This window comes from Magallana gigas, chromosome 1, assembly GCF_963853765.1.
Source record: "Magallana gigas chromosome 1, xbMagGiga1.1, whole genome shotgun sequence".
NCBI lineage: Eukaryota > Metazoa > Mollusca > Bivalvia > Ostreida > Ostreidae > Magallana > Magallana gigas.
Window position 1 is genome coordinate 36,979,214 of NC_088853.1, and position 14,084 is coordinate 36,993,297.

The 14,084-nt window shown below is 32.0% G+C and overlaps 1 long non-coding RNA gene across 1 annotated transcript; it reads left to right on the forward strand.

The window, feature by feature from the left end:
* The first annotated feature begins 11,762 nt into the window (after positions 1–11,762).
* LOC136274155 (uncharacterized) lies at positions 11,763–14,043 on the forward strand. The gene is made up of 3 exons (XR_010712464.1): positions 11,763–11,845; positions 12,110–12,220; positions 13,927–14,043. It is a non-coding gene; the product is annotated as an uncharacterized lncRNA (long non-coding RNA).
* Positions 14,044–14,084: the final 41 nt, after the last annotated feature.

Sequence of the window (14,084 nt, forward strand, 5' to 3'; positions counted from 1 at the left end):
TAATTAATATCTATACTTTATTGTTTATCTCAATTAAGGAAGTATACATCATAATATGCAGGTGTCCTGCACCACCTTAAAGCTGTTATTTACCTAATAAAATAGTGCAAGGGGTTTGAAGAATAGGTCATAATAATACATGCATGTTACAAATAACAAATCTTTGTCTGAAGTTACGTACACAACACAGGTCTGCAGGTCTCAATAGCGGGTACTAGTTTTACCAAGTTCTTCGATTAAATGGTTTCCTGCATGCACCGGTATGTGTTTTCCATATGCAGAAAAGGATTAGTTAAGATCAGCTAAAGGAATTCATTATTGTGCTTTAATTGGATTATCATTATGATGTTGACCAATATAGGTAGGTATAATACATGAAGTAGCAGTAGCACAATATAATGATATGCCGGCACACATAAGTTTTACTTTCACTTTCTAAATGTGATCTCCCTTTGACAGCATACTGTATCATCATCTTTTAATATTTAAATAAACTCATCATTGTTACCTATCCTATCGCATTTGTAAAGTTTCTGTCATTTTAATTGCAAAAGTTATTTTTTTTTTAATTTGTCAGACTTACACTATTTAGTTGACCCCATATTGACCCTGTATAAACAATTTCGTATTAAATTTGTGTATTACATGTAAGTAAATGTAGACACTTATCATTTTTATATGATTTATAATAGGAAGGAAGGAGTATTTCTTTCTTAATGTATTATAATGCATCAAATATAATGTAGGACATGACCTTGTGGGACTGTTCGATATGACCCATCGAAACAGGAAACTATTATGTAAAGTACATTTATGACCCCCAGGTGTTGTCTTTAACCCCCCCCCCCCCTTTTTATGAAAAAAGAAATGATGATACACTGTATATTTTGTTAACTTCTGAGATCCTCATCCCCAAACCATATAATTTATTCTTGCTCTTTGTGTCATTACGCATCAAATTGTATATATATATAGGTTATGCCCCTTCGAGACACTCTGACATTCTAGAACTAGAAATAATAAAGTATTTTATATTATTCATATGTAGTGTTTGATCCATGTAGGTAATTCCTAGCCTAATGATGACACTACTTTGTTTCGGAGACTTTACAATTGCCCAAAATAGGCGAATACACATGCATATAACATTTTGTTTATAAATCTTAAAAAATTAATTAAGCAATTTCCAAAATGTTAATGTGCATCAGGAGAGAAAAAGTAATCAAAAAATAAAAATGTAATTTTTTTTTTAAGAATAACATTTTTTACCAGTTTATAGAAGTTTTTAGAAACCCAAATTATATTTTGATTTTAATAGATCATTCGACAATTAAGGGGGGGGGGGACAGTTTATATTCGAGTTTGTTTGGGGGTGGGGGTTCCAAGTCATCCCGATCTATTTGACAATGTTTTAATGTTATTTTAAATTAAACTATAAGCCATACTACAGTCATGTACATGAATAGTATATAACAACACACAAACTAATACGTGTATATATGCATATGAAGTATTACAAAACATAGATGATTGATCTATATCTGGGTTCTTAAATTAAATCATATATCATGTACATATCATATTTTTGTCTCTTTGTTCAAGGCATTTCAGATGGTATGTAGGTCATGATCCCAAGTGCCCTTCCTGATATTATCAAATATCATAAAAACCATTGAGATCCCAACCTTAATCCAAAGATATTATTCCTCCTTAGGTCATGGGGCATCAGATCATTATGGCATGTAAGTCATGACACTACGGGGTCAAGATTATCCTGACCCCCTTAGAATCAGAGATTGTCAATTATCTTTAGATTATTGATGTTTGATGATCCTATCTCTATTTAATCTTTATTATTAAGTTTCCCGAATGAAATTTGGAAACTTATTGTTTTTGTACGGTTCTTAATACATGTATTATTATTCCTCGTCTTCTTCTTTCCCGCTTTGAACTTGTTTCTCAGAGATGGTTGAACAGACCTGTACAAAACTATAGGATATGATAAGCCTGCATATCTAGTTGTGCATCCTGGTTTGATTTTTCTCATTTTTGGTTAGACAACCACTTTTCGGGGGGGGGGGGGGGTCAAAACGGTGTGGGGTCTAACATTGAACCTTGTAAGAAGAATAGTAGACTCTATTGTAAATGGTAACTTGAAAACGGACAAAGATAATGATATAGGGTTTTCATAATCATATATTGACTGTAAATGGCAATTTATAGATTTGAAATAACCATATATCTCAGAAACTGTTATAATCATAACCCCTAAATCATATATATTCATGGTTCTGATGTCACGGAGCATCAAATGTTAGGTAAGTCATGGGCTGTGTGGGTGGTCATGAACCCCTCGAACAGTAAGTCCCTTAATATCTTCAAAACAGTTGAGATCCCCACCCTTAAACCATATATATTCTTGTTCCTTGTGTCAAGGGGCATCAAACAGTATGTAGGTCATGGGCCCTGGGGATGGTCGTGACCCCCCTCGATCAGGAAGTGCACGAATATCTCGAAAGCGGTTGAGATCCCCACCCCTTAACCTTATATATTCTTGATCCTTAATTTAAGGGCATCAAAAGGTATGTAGGTAATGGGCCTCAGGGTTAAGTTTAATTTTTCAAAACCGTAATGCACATCTGTAGAACAGTCCCTATCATATCTCAAAATATGATGTGTCTATCCATTAAATCATAAGAGGAGCTCTTGGATCTATGTTTTTTTTTTTAGTGATAAACATCAATTTTCTGCTACTATTTGACTCCCTGGATGAATTTTTTTTTAAAACCTTACTGCACATCTATTGGACAGTCCCTATCACATCCAAAGTGTCTATCCATTAAGAAAAGTTCTACGCGGGTATGATAAGGCAACTCTCAGCGATCAAATTCCTCTGATCGATATGACGTCACAATAAGCAGCATGATGTCATATTCTACTCAGAAACATGTCGATTTTAACTTTATCTCTGGTTTAAAAATAAAAAAAAAACTATAGGCATAACATATCACTAGAAACACTTTTTACTGATCATATGTTAGATTTTTCTCTATTACGTATAATTATCATTGATGACGTCACAAGCATGTCTAATAGCAAAGATCATGTCGGGAGACAAATCATCGACTTATTTAATACAGATACCTAAGATTTAGATGAGTGTCAGTTAGGATATAATCAGGATAATACATGCATGGATATTTTGTTTAATCAGCGAGTGTTATAAGGTAAGCAGATCGACATTTATATGGCTTGACCAGCGTTTCCTCTGTCAGTGTGTACAAAAAAAGGCAAAAGTGTAACACTACCCTGGATATTATGAAAGATATCTTTGGTAAATATCAACGGTATATGACCTAAAATACCTAAAAAGTGCTGCTAGAATCCTGTGCTTCGTTGTCTTAAATGAAAAATACGTAGTATTTACAATGAAATTATAGAAGTTGAGAGGGTTTCCGATAAATATTTACAATATTTATTTTAGGCGATTAACAATATGATTCTAGCAGTAATACTAATAAACATGAACTAATTGCTGATCGAATAATTGTGGCAAACATACAAATGAACTTCGGGGTAGTGTTACACTTTTTGATTTTTTGTTAAGGTAAAAAAGTGATCTATTTTAAACTGTCACGTGATACCATGGCACGGCAGCTTCAAAGATCAAGTCGATTCCGAAGTAGAAAAATAATATCTTGGTAAACACATTCCCTTGGTATTAATATTCCGCACTGTTTTCTTTAAAAAAAACCCAGTTTTTAAATTGATCATTATTTTGACGGTCATTAAACTCGGAGTTGCCTTAACCTACCTGCGTAGTATTTATGTTTTTTTTAGTGATAAACGTCAATTTTCTGCTACTATTTGACTCCCTGGATGAAATTTTATTTTTCAAAACCTTACTGCACATCTATAGGACAGTCCATATCATATCCCAAGATATGATGTGTCTATCCATTAAATCATAAGAGGAGTTCTAGGATCTATGGGTTTTTTTTTAATTTAAACTTTTAAAACCTTACTGCAGATCTATAGGGCAGCCTCAATTATATCCCAAGAGATGATGGAGCTACTCCAAAAGTTGTTAGAGGAGTTCTGGGAACTTTACTTTTTTTGGCCAAAAAAAAACGTCATTTTTTGTTGCCCACTGATCCCCTTAATAAAAAAAAATAATTATGGAACCTGATCACACTTCAATATGACACCCCAATTCATATTCTAGAAGATTATTTGTCTCTTGATAAAAAAATGACGTTTTTGAAACCAGTTTTTTGTAATAAAAAACGTCATTTTTCAGCTACTTAATGACCCCCAGGACAAAATTGAAAATTCCGAAATCTTATTGCGCATTTATAGGATACCCTAAAACATATTCCAAGAGATGATTTGTCTACTGTTGAAAATGTAGGAGGAGTTCGAGGAAGAAGGTTTTTGTGTGAAAAAACGTCATTTTTTACCAATTATTTGATCCCCAGGACTAACAGAGAATTTTTGAAACCTTTTTACAAAACAACATGATACCCCAAATCAAACAAATATGTAAGAGCAGTTTGAGAAAATGAAAAGTGACAGACGGACGGACGGACGGAACAGGGTAACAACAATAAACCCTAACTTTCTTTAGAAAGTGCGGGTATAAAAATGAGCTTTTGTTGAAATTAATATGACTTCTGCGTAATATTTTGAGTATTTATTAATTTATTTTTAGACTACAGATTTCATTAAAACAGCAGCACGTTTGATACATTAAACATTATGTTATTTATATTCAAAAGATTATAATAATATGGTATTTTTTTTGGCTTTTTTATAACTTGCTTTTTTGTGTCACATCGTGGTAAACGTTTCCTGTACTTTCTTGTCGGTTCGACTACATTTTCAACCTTTATAGTGCTTCGCATCCAACAAGGTTATTTGTTAAGTGGTGACAAGGAAATGTTAATTCTGGTATTGATTCTTTAAACATTTTATATAGCAATTTGTAAATAGTCATTTGTATGACTTTTCTTGAGTTGATAAGTTTTAAAATGAAACTAGAATTGAAATTAAAAATGTACTTTTTTATGACGATAGGGACGCGTGATACGTCCAGTCTTATGATAAACAGTCAGCCAAGGTATCATATCATCATGTATCTATGATAAATACTATCCGATGTTGTTAATTACTCGATGCAAGCATATGCTTCTAATAATAAAGGCTTTTAAAATATAAATGCTAATGGCCAAGCTCATAGTTGCCAATTCCCGTCAATATGAATTGAAATCCTTTCTTAAAAAATGATATGCATGGATAAAGTTGTTGGGATGGTGGTACATGTACACTGCTCTGGCACCCCAAAAATTCAAATCTATTATATTCACAAAGTAAAGTTACCAAAATAGGCCTTTGACCTTCCCATCTGAAAAAACCATCCCTTTTGAAAAATATTTTTAACTGTGCAGGAATTAGGAAAGTTTAAACTACTATATGCACTCCTGAATGAATGTTAAAAAAATACATCATGAGTACATGAAGAAGACAGTTTGTTTACTTAGTATATGTATTTTTAATTTGCGAAAAATCAAAAGTGATAATAAGTAACAATGTGAGTAGTTAAAAGCCCATAGTTAAACCAAAATGAATATTCTAATTTCCTACGGTATTTAAGTTTGTGTCGAAGCAAATTGAATTGTCCGAAACAAAATGTATATATTTTTTTCGTTCGATTCTTCAGTGAATTATGTAAAGTATAAAAGAATGCTTCTGTTGATTTCAGTTTAGACGTATTTACATACAGAATTGGGTGTGCATTATATAGATAACGTATCCCTTTTTGCTCAATGAGAAATGTATAATTTTAAAGTCCGGTGATGAGCCTGTCGGCGCCGGGTCAGAAATATAATTTAAATGCTACTCCTGACTACGGTACATCAGATCATTAGAATGGACTTGATCGCATTTACTTATTACGGCGAAAATATCATAGCTGTTTCCGTGCGTATACAAGGGGCACGGTTCAACACAGATCTCTAGTAGTCATTTAAAAGCTGTCTTTCTTTTTATACAAGTTTTATACGCGCGCAGTTTCAAAAATTAATAGGTTAAGAAGGTTTAACCTATATTCTTCTGCTTCAAATATTTTTTTGTAATTAATATTATTGTTTATAAACTTCATTAAGATTAATTGATATTTATTGTGAAATTGTTATAAATAAATGAATAAAAGGGTGAATCTCTGCCATACTTAACTGAAAGATGACTGAAAGGTTATTGAAATGTGGCTGAATGGCATACATATGCAATTCAGTCACCTTTACAGACCATTCAGTTAACATTCATTAGGCTGAATGGCAGACCTTCATTCTGTGCATACAGATTGGGAAACAAGCTGCTGCATGTCTTAAGAGTAACCCCTTGGCCTGACGTGGGAAATTAGGTAAGAGGATTTAAGGATCTATATAAACTAAATATCATAAAGCTCCACATAACAAAAAAATAAGCTTATGATAAAACGTACACGTAGTGGATATGGAATTAAACAAATAGATATGTCATAAGAATATGTGTAATTGAAAAAAGCGTAAAGATTTGTATATATGTATGCAAATGAATATATAACTATGTAACTGTGTAAATTAGGCATGCATTGTAAAGTATAAGCCAGATTGGACCAAACGGAGAAAATATATGCTCTGGACAATGATTTAATATAATTCCGCTATGACTTTCAAGTTTGACCTTAAAACAAGGTTCAAGGTCACTGGACACTATTTACTGAAAGGTACTCTCTTGGTGAAGTGTGAGTAAGATTTGGCCAAGAGGAGAAAGATATGCTCCGGATAAGAGATCATGGACGGACAGAAAACAAAATGACGGATGAACGGACGGGCAGACTGATGACTATAGGGCGCCCGAAAGTGATTTGGGAAGTCAGTGTGTTTATACAAGATACTTATGAGGGTTCAGCACGTAAAAAAGGTGTGAAACTTAATTGACAGGGGTAATAGTTTGTACTTAGTAGGGTATCATCAAATTTTACCGTCTGGTTAAATGAAGCAAGATTAGTAGTAAATCAGTGTTTTGTGGTAAAAACAGACTGTCCGAATCCGGAACGCAGAATTCCGGATAAATGAGACAAAATAACATATAAAAAATCTGTTTCCAAATAAAATCGTCCTTAAACTGAAGCGTCCGGTTATCTGGCGTCCGGATATCTGAGGCCCCACTGTATAAATTCATGAAATGTAAAAGTCAAAGTTCTTTTATGATATTCTTAACAGTAATACCTCTGTGACAACAAATAAAGAGAAGGAAGGAATGAAATGAATGAACGGGAAATGATTTTTTAAAACACTTTGATTTAGGGCATCCTTGATAAAAGCAAAGATATCAATTTTATTATTTTATTTGGTTAAAGTACTATATTTACACCGCAAGGTGCACTGAGAAACAGTTGATAATTGCTTATGCAATGACGTCTTAAAAGCTCTTTTATGAAACACTTATAAAATAAATTTATTTCTTATAAAAATGGCGATAATGAGATTTTTTATAAGAATTGGAACATGGAAAATCCAATTTTTACTTGACTTTTTCATCTCTCTCTGTCTCTGTCTCTCTCTATCTCTCTGTCTCTCTCTCTCTGTCTCTTTGTCTCTGTCTCTCTCTCTCTCTCTCTCTCTCTCTCTCTCTCTCTCTCTCTCTCTCCAATTCTCTGAAACAAAATTATCATTTCTAAATTATTTAAGTTTAAGCATTTTAATTATGAACTGTATTTCTGCAGAATGTGTGAAATAAAACGTTTTACTTTTTGCTGATTCATTTTCAATATATAAATATTCGCTGTACCTTGAATTCATTATTTGTTTTTACGTGCATTGTATTAAAGTGTTTTCTTTCCAATAACAATATTATAACAGTGTAAATGAAAAGAGTACACTTATGCGTAATTATGTATCTTTAAAACGTAAATTATATTACGAGAAACCCAAAAAGTTTGCGTACTATTCTCCCTGTAAAAATGCAAAAACTACTAGTGCTAACCTGACTTGACCATAGAACTAACGGTAAAAATAGGCTATACTGTAAACAGCTTTTATTTGCGTGTGAGAAAATTTCGCAAATTTATATAAAACCACATTGTCGCAAATATCTTTCGCACCAAAATAGTCCCCAAAGCCTCTAGCGTATTAGTTTTAAAATAGTGTTTATCTTATTTGTGAACATAAGTAGTCGTGATCCAGTTTAACTTCAGAAAATGCGAAGTAAAGTTAATACCAATAAATGTTCGTTTACAGTACATAGTTGTCATATTATATTGTTGGATACATTATACAAAAGACCGTTAGTGTTGGACGTTGTTTTTTTTTTTAATCCGTTTAAATTAATGAATGCACCTAGTTTCCTCTTTCAGCAAAAAAAGAAATGGCACTGCCATCTATTGCCACTGGAGTAAACATATTTGTTATTGACAATATTGTTTGCATATGAAAGCAATGAAAACACAAACATTTATTTTCACATATATTCAATTTTGTTTCAATATGGGTCTAAACATATCGTTTCAATAATAGATTGACAAAAAGAACAAACATAATAATTAATTACGATGATTTTATGAAGTATTTATCGTTGTAATATTATAATCGACATCAATTATACTGTGGACTCATTTTATTTCGTTGAGCCAACGAAGCAACTTAATCTTTTTATAATTAGTTTTGTCGAGGATGTAAACTCGTGAATGCCCCCCCCCCCTCCATAAAACCACGAAAAATGAACCACTATACTTTACAATGACTCCTAATTATTTGTTTAAAATTGTTGTTGATAGATAAATTATTTTTGATTTATTGAGAATGTTGGTTTGAATCATGTACCATTGATATCGAGCAAATAAATCTGTCTCAGCTCAATTGTATAATACAAACATACAAAGTGACAATATCTAATTGCATATGCATACACAATTAATGTCATATGTTAAAGTTTTGTAATTAAATTAATTTGTAATTACCACGCACTGTGTATTTCTTTTGCTCGACCCGATTTCTTATCTAAACGACTATTACAGCATAAAAATATTACAGGGATTCAATATCATTATAAATAAAAATCAACCCACAGCTTAAAAACGGCATTTCTTTTGAATCAGAAGTATCCAAAAGAGACACTTCTTATTTTTATTTTTTTAACACAGCCATTTAACACAATTATTTATAGTTATCTTTAAAAAAAAATCGTGCCTGACGAGTTATATCAAATTTTAAAAAAAATGACTTTTTGTAAATTATTTCCGCCAAACAAGACACCCTTTTTGCATTGAACAAAAAAGGTTAAAAGAATTGAATACTAGGTCTCACTTCTGCATTGTGTATTTTGTGTATTTTTTCATTAGCAAATGTAGAAAAATATGCACACTTTTTTATAATTCACTGACTGGCTTGATTTTCATAGTTACATGTACCTAATAAATAATTAGCTTTGATATCAATGTTGTCCTTGAAATGATTTTATAAAAGATGAAATCAATATTGCTCACACAGCATGGTGTTTTCTACACATTCACATATTTTTAAAGCATATGATCAGATGGAGCTGATATTAAATTTAAAAAAAACCCACATGTTTAGGAATGCGATGTACTACAGATATTGATTGCTATGTGCACTTTATAGTTACTTGTAGATACTAGATTTTTTATGAACCATGTAATTTTGATAAAAAAGTTTACAAAAATGAATTCAATGTCTGACTTTGAGCGTCATAATACTGGAGGGCATTCTTTGTTCAATTGTGTAGCCCAAAATGTACCCTACTCAACAACATCGTTTGGCAATCATGTTTAGATGATCTTGCTGATATGAGACGTGAATTAGTTTTGTTCCTAACTTGTAGAATCTTTAGAAAAGTTAATATCTGACTAAAGTAACCATGTTTTGGAAAATATCCAATCATTGCACATTTATATAATAAACGTACATCATTTATACATCTATACCAAATATGCCATTTGTAAGAAAAAACTGAAAGCAGTTGTACTAGATAATGAAGACGCATGGCTGATTGAATAAGCACTGCACTCGATTTCAAATAGTAACTCTCTGATTGCTTTCCTAACAGTAGATCACCTTTATTCAATAACCAGTGAAACATAAAAAAACCCTGAATAAGACTGGCACTGTACACGGCCATATGATGTCGAAAAAAGATAATGATGTAACCAATTGCGGAATTTGAACTTACTTAAAATACATAATTATCATTCATCTTTTAATGCTTTACTTGATGAGAAAGCAAATCGAATCACGTGATGTAGAGATGCACCTTGTTCCTATAAAGGAGTCATTTAAGATCATTGCAACGCAAATATTACAGTTCGTATCATGTTGATTATCAAAGAGAATACTGTGGTTTCATAAATATTCGTTGAATACCAATTTTCGTGGATTTCTTTGTGTAGTTGAACCACGAAATTAAATGTTCATTGAAGTTCAATTTCAACTTACATTTTGTATTGATGGGATCATCGGCGACGAAATAACGTACCCTTGAAACTGTGGTTACCAAATGTGCAAGCAGATATTCGGGTGCAGGCACTTTGTAGTTTTTTTGCAAAATGTCTTAAATTATTAGTATAGATAATAGCCTTTTATTTTACAAAATCCGTATCGGATGTATGCTTGCTCTTTTGTCATAACGACTTGATCGGTATTTGAACACTATACTATATAATTTCTAAATGAGTTAGTATGCCACAAGGGTGAAAACCTCTTGTTTTCTTTATATATATATATATATATATATATATATATATATATATATATATATATATATATATATATATATATATATATATATATATATATATATATTTATTTACCTCAGTGTGACTTTTTTTTGGTTATGCGGGTTATCAAACAATTTAAACTTTATATCATTGGTCATTTAAAGATTTGGTACCAAATGACCCTGTGTCTAAAAACTCCCATAAGTGTTTGCCCTTTGAGTAGGAAATGCTTGTTATCGCTACCAGAAATGATAGAAAGTTGAACTTTTACCAGTGTCTTCAATTCACTTAGATTTTCTTTTTTAAATGATTTTTTTATTCTAACGCCAAATAAAAAAAATCTGTTATAGCAACACAAAAAAATATCTTTAAATAATTTTATTTACGAAAAAAGTAATTTTATAAATATTTTTTATATTTTTTTTTATGTCCATTGTAGTTGTTTTTGTCTTTGTCATCAACGATCGCAACATGCACTAAAGGAGAAGTTAATGAAAACGAAGAAGGTAGGCATGAACATGATTTTTAAAAAAAATTATTCATGTGTAATAAAGCCATAATGTGTAGGTTTCAAAAGAAATATAAGAAATGGTTACGAAATTTAGAACTAAAAAACATCAATCCTTATTATTCGTACTCAAATCACAACCGTATCAAGTTAAATATAACATGGGCATATTTAGTTGTTAGGCTTGCATAATTCATTTCTGCTCATCCTAAAGAAAAGAGTCATTCTAAAAATAACATTCGTGAATTTACAATCAATTTACAATCGGTTGCATTTTGCAGGAGAAAAAAAATGTAAACTTTAAGAATGACGTTTACTGAGAATGAAAAATAAAACAATAGATGATAATGAAATACCATTCATCATCATTATCATCATCATTAAGTTGTTATAACCATGCCTTGTTTACATCATGAAGTATTACCTTATCTGGTTTTTTTAATTTCCAGGTGGTATCTGTGTAAAAGACAACCCATGTGTCAATGATGCAATATGCGGAAACACACCTGAGGGATATATCTGTAAATGTCCGGCCGGATGGGAGGGAGACAACTGTGATATAGGTTAGTGTTCTCCTTCATACTGAAATGTTACATTTTCCTTGGTCTATATGTAGCTATTGTATGGGCTTATTTAAATTAGACTGGGTTGTAGAAATAGTAGAAATATGAACAGAATGGATCACAGTCGTAGCTATGTTACCCGAAACATGCATTATTGTGTTGCCTGAATGGCACATATCCAAATCTTGATTTTATTCAAATTAAAAGTTGAAAAATAATGCATCAATTCATTATTCATTTTAACTGACAAGTTGCTTATTGTAGATGTAAACGAATGCCTCAAATTCCCGTGTGGACAGGGAACCTGCCATAATGAGGATGGGTATTATTGGTGTGAATGCCCAAGCGGCTTAACAGGCACCTACTGTGAAGAAAGTAAGTTTCAAGAGATGGCATAGAGTAGTGTTATGATTATTTTATATGTATTTGTTTTGCATCGCTAAGTTTTGAAAGTTTTAATAGCATACTCGGATACATCTATGCAGTGTTACTTTCGTTCTTTATTTCCTCTCGATGGAGATTATCAAACATATTTACAACAGTGCAAACCTATTGGCAATGATAAGAAAAAGGAATAATGTACGTCTACAAGGATGCAATGATCCAATAAATATAATGCATAATTAACAACAAGTTTATTTTATAAAAATATAAGTTTTTTGCTTCGCTAAGTCATGCAATTTTAATAGCATACTCGGAGACAGCTATGCAGTGTTAAAAGAAATATGTATGTTCTACATTGGTTTGAAATTATATTCCCTGCTCAGTGTACATATTCTGTCTGTAAAACTCGCATCAACCTGAATACTTGATGTAAAAGTTCTCGTGCTTTTGTAAACGTCCGTAACAATTGATAAGTTCAATGCGACTAAGATATGTACGTCCATACAAACAGGAAATCTACATCGTAAAACTGATAAGAAGTTTGCGGCTTATGTTAAAGCTAAAAGACCAGTTCTATGTAAACAGTGCATGCATGTCCAACTATTATACAAATATTGACTGGGGTTAAGGGCAACATTGATTATATTAGCCCCCGAGGGACGAAATATTACCCGACGCGAAGCGGAGTGCAATATGTTCGTCCCTCGGGGGCTAATATAATCAATGTTGCCCGAAAACACAGTCAACATTTGTTTTGTTATATGAAGAAACAAACCAAAATTTAAGAAAGTAATTGAAAACAGATCGCCGTAATTTTCTCAGCTCAACAAAAAATTCACGAATTCAATTTTGCGCAAAGTTCATTTCCAAAATATGCTCAGCATCAAACGGTCACTGGTTCTATTCTATTGTAAGAATTAACATACACTTGTTCTACCTGATTTTATTTCACAGTATATCGCAAATCCGTATATCCGTTATGATAGCAAAACTGTCGTATTGCGCGTCCGTTGTTTACTTGCCTTGACTGACTGTCTATTATGACGTCACCTTCTTTTGGAGTCGCGATGAGTTATTTACGTCATCGTTTACGAATCCTCAAATCAGAGGCGATTATTTGAAATAGAGGGAATGTTCTCTAGATATTATTCCTAGCCGGTCAATATCAAAAAAATATTGACCGGTCAATATTTTTCGGACGAGCTAATATTACAATTATTGACTATTCGTCTATATAGAGTTATATAGTGAAAATATACTACTGAATAAAACAACATAATATATTTTTATTTTACAATAATGACAGCGATGAAACAATGAGGAAAAATGCTTGTATCTAGAGAGAATATGTCAAGAACATGGTCAGTTTAAATACATCTGTGCTTGTTCATATTGTATAGATTCTAACTGTGTAAAAACAGGAAAACAACAAACAAACATGTTAAACTTTTTAAATAATCCTTTTAAATGTGTGTATGACTTACAAATTGATCTGTTTGATATACTTACATTAAGATGTATTTTTTTTAAATATTGGAACAGAATAACCTTTAGATCATTAGTTAAAGGGAACCAATGATTGTTGTCATGAAAATACTCCAACCTAACAGTAGATTATGCTGCTTTAGTTTGGGCGGGACAAATTACAATGTAACAGCTATGAATTATTTCATTTTTCAACTATATAAACAATTTAGATGTTGATGCATGTTCGAATGATGTTTGCAAGAACGAGGCCCAATGTAGGAACACATATGGATCGTATATCTGCATGTGTAAAAATGGATGGAAGGGTTACACATGTGATCAAGGTAAAATAAACTATTTTTTTCTCTTGTCATGTGCATATCATGCA